At 39.7% G+C, this 8,793-nt stretch overlaps 1 non-coding gene across 1 annotated transcript; it reads left to right on the top strand.

Moving 5' to 3' along the window:
* The first annotated feature begins 6,763 nt into the window (after nt 1–6,763).
* On the top strand, nt 6,764–6,870 carry TRNAL-CAA (transfer RNA leucine (anticodon CAA)). Its single transcript has 2 exons — nt 6,764–6,801; nt 6,825–6,870. It is a non-coding gene; the product is annotated as a tRNA-Leu (tRNA).
* Nucleotides 6,871–8,793: the final 1,923 nt, after the last annotated feature.

Genomic DNA, 8,793 nt, shown 5'->3' with positions numbered 1-8,793 from the left:
CAATAACCAGAAACAATTCTGTCCAAGCTCAGACATAAAAAGATAAAACTACTCTATAAAGGAGAAAAAAACAGTTAATGTTCGTGAAATTAGATGTTAGAAAGCAAACATTTTATTGGCACCAGGACCTTTTTTGTCTTTTATAATGATAATTGTTTTTCAATGAACAAAGATTTAATCAGTACCCCTGAAACTATGGCCCTCTGACACCCTGCTAAGACAGAACTAAAGCCACTCCCTAAATCCACCTTTTAGCCAAAGATCAGACAGGCCTATAGAACAATCAAGAACACATGTGAGGAACGTGCTTCTTAGTTCAATGAAGTATAGGAGACCTAATGAGCAACACCTACCCAAAAGCAAAGATGAGAAGGCAGGAAGTGACAGGAGATCTGGAGGAATGGACATGGGGAACCCTGGGTGTAAATTGAAAAAGGGAGAGTGCTGACATATTGCTAGAATTTCAACCAATGTCACAAAACAATGTGTATAAATTTTTGAATAAGAAGCTAATTTGCACTGTAAACTTTCACATTAAACACAATAAAAAATAAATAAATAGGGATAAAAAAACCATAAATAGTTTAATTAACACAGTAGGATAAAAAGTCCTGGGTCAGTGGAAAATGATGCACTGTCTAGAAGATACCCCTCTGGGTTATCTACCTATTCTGATTCAGTGTCCAACTGTGTAAATATGAAAAAAACTGATAGCAATACAAAATAGTTCTTGTCTATAGCTGAGTAAACTCTGTTCTGTCTACAAACAGTTTCTGTCCTCCTGGTTTGGTTGCTTTACTGTGGAAGAGGTTAACTTTGTATCCATTCGCACTTTTGCTTCAATAGTCCTCATCTGTAACTGTCTCTGTTCTTTGGATTTTCCTTTGAACTGGTTAAATCTGCCTGGTTCTTTTATTGTGAGATTAAAAAAAGAAATCTTGCCTTTCAAGGGCTTACTTTCTAGTGACAAATAAATTCAGTGTTGAACAATTATTTTTAAAAGATATTTAAATCAATAAGTGCATCATTGTCTTAGTATTAAATTAGCCCAGCTTTTAAAAGCCAATAGGTATATTAAAAAATGTAATTGTATTAATATCAGGAGTCATCAGAGGCTTTTAAAATTTCACCCAAACGGATGCCCTTAATCACCACTCCTATTTAACATTGTGTTGAAAGTCCTAGCTAGAGCAATAAGGCAAGAAAGAGAAATAAAGGGCATCCAAATTAGTAATAAGAATTTCAACCACCCCTATTTTGGATTTTCTATGATACTATACATAGAAAATCCAAAAGGCTCCACAGGAAAACTACTGGAAGTAATAGAAAGGTTCAGCAGAGTAGGAGTATACAAGAATCATTTGGATTCCTATACACCAATAAAGAGAACGATGAAACCCAGAAAACAATACCATTTATAATATCCAACCCCCCCCCGCCCAGATACTTGGGAATATATCTAACCAGGGATATACAAGACTTATACAAAGAAAACTATAAAACACTACTGCAAGAAACCAAAAGAGATCTACATAAACAGAAAAACATACCACGCTCATGGATAGGTAGACTCGGCATTGTAAAAATGACAACTCTACCCAAAGTGATTTACAGATACAATGTAATATCGATCCAAATATCAACAACATCCTTTAAAGAGATGGAAAAACTTATCATTAACTTTATATGGAAAGGGAAGAAGCCCTGACTAAGTAAAGCACTCTTGAAGAAGAAGAATGAAGTAGGAGGACTCCCACTACCTGACCTCAGAACCTAATTAATATACAGCTGTGGTAGTCAGCTGAAACAGCTACAAGGACAGATACATTGACGAATGGAACAGAATTGAGCACACAGATGTAAATCCATCCACCTATGGTCACCTATGGCCCAAAGTCCATCAAATGGGGAAAAGACAGTCTTTTTAGCAAATAGTACTAGGAGATATGGAAGTCCATCTGCAAAAAAAATGAAAAAAGACCTATATCTCACACCATATACAAAAACTAACTCAAAATGGATCAAAGACCTAAATATAAAGCCAAAATCTATAAAGTTCATAGAAGAAAAAACAGGATCAACACTAGAGGCCCTAATACACGGCATGAAGAGGATTCAAACCACAACCAACAACACAAAAGATCCAGAGGATAAGCGAGATAACTGGAATCTTCTAGAAATTAAACACTTATGCTCATCAAAAGACTTCATCAAAAAAGTAAAAAGAGAAACTAGAGACTGGGAAAAGTTTTGGCTATAACAAATCAGACAAAGATTTATTCTTCAAAATCTACGAGAAAATCCAGCACCTCTACAACAAAAAGACAAATAAGCCAATTAAAAAATGGACAAAGGAAATGAACAGATGCTTCATCAAAGAAGACATTCGAACAGCCAACAGACAGAGGAGGAAATGCTCATGATCTCTAGCCATTAGAGAAATGCAAATCAAAACTACAATGCGATACCGTCTCTTCCCACCGTTATTGGCACAAATCAATGAAACAGGAAATAACAAATGTTGGAGAAGCTGTGGGAGATCCAAACTCATGCACTGCTGGTGGGAATGCAAATGATACAACCATTTTTTGAAAATGTGATGACTATTCCTTAGAAAGCTAGAAATAAAAATACCGTATGATCCATCAATCCAACTCTTAGGAATATATCCTAGAGAAATAGGAGTTCTCACACAAATAGATATAAGCACACTCATGTTTTCTGCAGCATTGTTCACAATAGTAAAATACAGAAACAGCCTAGATGCCCATCAACAGATGAATGGCCAAACTCTGGTACATATACGCAATGCAGTGTTACACAATGACAAAGAACAATGACGAATCTGTGAAGCATCTCATAACATGGATGACTTGGATGAATCTGGAAGGCATTTTGTTGAGTGAAATAAGTCAATCACAAAAGGACAAATATTGTAAGAGACCACTACTATAAAAACTAATGAACAGGTTTACATACAAAAAGAAACAATCTTTGATGGTTACAGGAGAGGGAAGGGTTGGAGATGCGATAAGTGGTAACTTGTGTGATGGGTAAGACAGTATAGAATACTGGGGAAGCCAGCAGAGCCCGTACAAGGAAAGCTTATGGTAGTTCCATAGACACATCCAAACTCCCTGAAGATCCAAATCGCTGGGCCGAAGGCTGTGGGGACAGTGGTCTTGGGGAACATCTAGCTCAATTGGCATAACAGAGTTTATAAAGAAAATGTTCTACGTTCTACTTTGCTGAGTAGCATCTGGGGTCTTAAAAGCCTGTGAGCGGCCACCTAGGACACTCCACTGATCTCACCCCTTTGGGAGCAAGGAATAATGAAGAAAACTAAAGACACAAGGGAAAGATTAGTCCCAAGGACTAAGGGACCGCATCTAACACGGCCTCCATCGGATTGAGTCCAGTGCAACCAGACGGTGCCTGGCTACCACCACTGACTGCTCGGCCAGGGATCACAATAGAGGGTCTCTAGAGCTGGAGAAAAATGTAGAACAAAATTCTAACTCCAAAAGCAAGACCAGACTTGCTGGCCTGACAGAGGCTGGAGAAACTCTGAGAGTAGGGCCCCGGGACACCCTGTCAGCTCAGTAATGAGGTCACTCCTGAGGTTCACCCTTCAGCCAATGATTGAAGGCCCATGGAACAAAACAAGACTAAAAGGGCACCCCAGTCCTGGGGCAGGGACTGGAAGGCAGGAGGGGATGGGAAAGCTGGTAATAGGGAACCCAGTGTTTAGAAGAAAGATTGTTGACATGTCTTGGTATTAACCAATGTCATACAACATTGTGTGTACTAACCTTTTGATGAGAAACTAGTTTGTTTTGTAAACCTTCATTTAAAGTACAATAAAAAAATAATTAAAAATTTTTTCACCTAAAAGAGTAATGAAACAAATTTTTGTTTCTATTTTTACATTATCAAGATTTTCCAAAATTCAGCACATAATAGATGCCAACTGATTTTAATTACTAATATATTTAGATAATTTATGTTAATTAGTCTATAATAACTTTACTTCTTAACATATGTGTATATATATATATATTTTTTTTTTTTTTGGCCAAGAGTGTAAGTTTTGCTTCTTACATATGAATAATAGATGATTTAATAAATTAGAGCTATGGAAGGTGCCAAGCAAATACCCATACTTTCCTAAGATGTAAAACATATCATTCTCACAGTACATTTTGGTATTCTGTGGTGACTGCATAGTGTGGAGAAGAAACACAAAATTACTTTACTCTTGTTACATGGTGGATGGTGTTAAACATGATCTATGCTAATGGTCGGATTTTTGCCCTATAAAAATAGATTTTATTTTCTTATATACAATAACGACTGTAAGCACGCTAGTAGCATAATCAGAATAGCCAATGACAAAGAAATGGCCTAGAGCTATGCTTCCCAAACTTTGCAAATTGGAATCACTTAAGGATATTTATAAAATAACGGTTTGCTGGCTCCCACCCACAGACAATATGATTTAATTCCTAGGGATGCCACTCAGGCATCAGAGTTTTTAAAAGATCTGCTGGGGATTCCAATGTACAGCAATATTTGGGGATCATTGGGAGCTTTCTACTCCAAGTCTGGTCACTGTATCAGCAATATCTACAGCACCAGGGAGATGGTTAGAAGCACAGAATCTTCAGACACACTGAAATCTACTGAAAGAGAATCTGTGTTTTAGCAAAATATTGAGGCCAATTCCTATGCACATTACAGTGTGAGAAGTATTGGTTTAGAGCAGTGTTACTCAAAGCGTGGTCCATTCACCAGTAGTATCAGCAGCACCCAGGAGCCCACTAAAAATGCAATGTTCTTGGAACATACTCTAGACCTACTAAATCAGTATCTCTGGGGGTCACGTCCAGAAATCTGTGTTTTAAAAAAGCTCTAGGAGAGTCTTAGGTGCAGTGTATATACTAAATAAAAACCTGCATTTTCACCAGATTCCTAGGTCATCTATCAGCTCATTAAGATGATAAAAGGACTGACCTACGGAATGTAAGAAAAGAATGGTTACTGTTCAAAGTTAGGGAACGTAACTTGTTCTCTTTCCAAATCAATTTGTGATGGCCCTGAGGTACATGGGAATGACTTGTCCACATCAATGCAAACAATTTTGCTCAGTTGTGGTACCATTTTGCCCAATAGAAAAGATAACCTAACACATTAAGTTTTTTTTGCTCTGTGGAATACACCCACTCCTCACCTATTGGCATGGTTAGGTTTATTTTTAAAAATGTATCATCTTGCTTTTGTTCCGAATCCTTTTTTCTATTCATTCCTACTTGGTTCCCTTTACTCAAAAGGTGAAGGAACAGTCTCCAGAAGGTCAAAGTGATATAAAACGTCATACTTTTTAAAGTAATAAAGCATAAATGCAAGTACACTTACATCTAATTCAAGAACTCACATTTTCTACTACTTTACATTGCCTTCAAAACAGTATTTTGGGTCTTCACATGAGAGCTAGGGTAGGGAGGAAAGCAGAAAGAAACAAAATAAAACAACTTATCCCTGATTGTTGGGGACAGAAACTAGGATCTTGCATTAGTTGTTTTTGAATCCCTACATACAATACTTAGATTATCTTCCACAGAAGATGAAGTCTCTAAAGCTATCAATTAGGGACCTACATAATTAAAAGTTACTATTTTTTTTTTATGAGATAGGATGGAAAGTGAACAGGGAATGAATGCCTCTTACCTTAAACAAACCTGTAGGAATATATCTATCATCTATTATCTGTCTATCTGTCTGTCTACCTATCTAGCTGTCTAACATCTATGTAGAGCTTTGAAACCAAGACAAAGATCCTGTTGTTGTTGTTGTCTATGGTCTCATACTTCTCTTATTATGTATCCTATACACACATCCTGGAAACCCGGGTGGCATAGTGGTTAACTGCAATGGCTACTATCCAAAAGGTCAGCAGTTCAAACGCACCAGGCGCTCCTTGGAAACCCTATGAGGCAGTTCTACTCTGTTCTATAAGGTCTCTATGGGTCGGAAACGATTCGAGGGCGACGTTTTTATTTATTTTTTTCTTTTTCTTCTTTTTTTTAAACACGTTCTGACTTTCATTTGACATCCTTTCTTTCACGGCCAGCAGAGAGAATAGAAGAGGGGTACACTATGTGAGAGAGAGAAAGAAAAGGGCAACCAGAGAAGACAAGAAAGGGAAAAAGAGGTTGGGGTGGAAGGGGAGCGTGCTTAGGGAAGAAAACTGGAGGAGTGTGGAAAACGCATACTCTTGCAGAAAAAGTAAAAATGCCGGAAACAGGGTTGAACAGGGAATATTTAAGTCCCGAGCATGGGCCCAATCCCCACTAATATAACTTTTTGAAATAAAATGTGGGCGACAGACACTGTGGGTGGGCATCGCAGAAAGCTGCTGAAAGACCATTTCAACCCCGCGCGGATAAAATCTGCATCCCCAGTCCTCTACTCTTTAAAGCGGATTCTGTAACTCCGTGGTCTTCAGGGGCAGGCTAGCGCGAGGCGGGGGTGGGGTCATTGGGAAAAGGGGACGTGGGGCGGGTGGCGTGGCCTCCGGTCTTTAAAAAAAAAAAATTTTTTTTTATTGCATTATTTCTGTTGTCCAGGGCAAGTTCCAGGTTCTCTGTAAAATGTATTCTTTCCTGCTTTTCTGTTTTTAGAAATAATCTTTTTCTCTTTTGTGAACAAACCAGTTTTCAGTCATTTTTTATGGTTGCCATCCTGTAAAGGGGTTAGAGGACGAGTCAGGATGGCCGAGTGGTCTAAGGCGCCAGACTCAAGCTTTCGCTTCCCGCGCTCGGGGTTTCTGGTCTCCATATGGAGGCGTGGGTTCGAATCCCACTTCTGACACTGTTCAGTTTTGTTCCTGTCAGGCTTCTTTAAAAGTTGAAGCTTGGACCCCACAACAGTGGAGATTTCTTCTTGCTCTTGCCGGCTTAACTTTCCTCATGCTCTTAACCAGCTCTTCCTATCTGCCTCGCCACATCCTGCCCCTCCCCCCGCAAGTACTAGGCCATCGCTCTCCGTTTCTTGGCCTTTACTCTCTTCCCACTGTCCATAATGCAACGCTTCTTACCTCAAAAATGCCCAGCCACGAACACTCTTGCCAAGGGCCGAGCGACTCTGTACCGATCTCACAGCAAAACATAGCAAAGAAAGAGGCATCTCTGGCAACTCAAGCCAAACAGCTGACAAATGAAAAGACCTGAACTAGAGAATTCTGGAATGTTTCCAGAGTCTTTCGGACGAAATGTAAAGCCTTGTGGCGCCTGATGCAGGAGAAAGCCATGCAAGGGGCAAGCGCGCTGGGGAAGCCACAGGTCAAGCAACACCTGGACACCAGGAAGAGAAGCCCTCTTCCTCCCGCAATATCTAGCCAGCATTCTCTCCAGGCAAATCCTCAGGGCTAGGAAGCAAAGGAAAACTACTTTAAAGACTCAGATTTATTTTCACAAAGAAGGGAAAAGGATGATTTGGGGCTGAGAGAAAATAAATCCATAATCGGCACTGTTGTTGTTGTTAGATGCCGTGGAGTCGTTCCGACTCATAGCGACCCTATGCACAGCAGAACAAAACACTGCCCGGTCTTGACCCATCCTTACAATCGTTGCTATACTTGATCTCATTGTTGCAGCCACTGTGTCAATGCACCTCGTTGAGGGTCTTCCTCTTTTCCGCTGACCCTGTACTCTGCCAAGCATGAAATCCTTCTCCAGGGACTGATCCCTCCTGACAACATGTCCAAAGTATGTAAGATGCAGTCCCGCCATCCTTGCTTCTAAGGAGCATTCTGGTTCTACTTTTTCTAAGACAGATTTGTTCTTTCTTTCTGCAGTCCATGGAACATTCAATATTCTTTGCCAACACCACAATTCAAAGGCGTCAATTCTTCTTTGGTCTTCCTTATTCATTGTTCAGCTTTCACATGCATATGGTGCCATTGAAAATACCATGGCTTGCCTCAGACACACCATGGTCTTCAAGGTGACATCTTTGCTTTTCAAAACTTTAAAGAGGTTCCTTGCAGCAGATTTACCCAATGCAATGTCCTTTGATTTCTTGACTGCTGCTTTGATGGCTGTTGATTATGGATCCAAGTAAAATGAAATCCTTGACAACTTCAATCTTTTCTCTGTTTATCATGATATTGCTCACTGGTCCAGTTGTGAGGATTTTTGTTTTCTTTGTGTTCAGGTGCAATCCAAACTGAAGGCTGTGGTCTTTGATCTTCATTAGTAGGTGCTTCAAATCCTCTTCACTTTCAGCAAGCAAGGTTGTGTCCTCTGCACAACACAGGTTGTTAACGAGTCTTCCTCCAATGCTGATGCCCTGTTATTTTTATATACTCCAGCTTCTCTGATTATTTGCTCAGCATACAGATTGAATAGGTATGGTGAAAGAATACAACCCTGACACACACCTTTTCTGACTTTAAACCAATCAGTATGCCCCTGTTCTGCATGAACAACTGCCTCTTGGTCTATGTAAAGGTTCCTCGTGAGCAGAATTAAGTGTTCTGGAATTCCCATTCTTCACAATGTTATCCATAGTTTGTTATGATCCATACAGTTGAATGCCTTAGCATAGTCAATAAAACACAGGTAAACATCCTTCTGGTATTCTCTGCTTTCAGCCAGGATCCATCTGACATCAGCAATGATATCCCTGGTTTCACGATCTCGCCTGAAACCCGCCTGAATTTCTGGCAGTTCCCTGTCGATATACTGCTACAGACATTTTTGAATGATCTTCGGCAAAATTTTGCTTGCGTGT

The sequence above is a fragment of the Loxodonta africana genome, chromosome 1 (assembly GCF_030014295.1).
Source record: "Loxodonta africana isolate mLoxAfr1 chromosome 1, mLoxAfr1.hap2, whole genome shotgun sequence".
NCBI lineage: Eukaryota > Metazoa > Chordata > Mammalia > Proboscidea > Elephantidae > Loxodonta > Loxodonta africana.
Note: the sequence above shows the minus strand (reverse complement) of the source record. Positions and strands in the feature narration are given on the sequence as shown.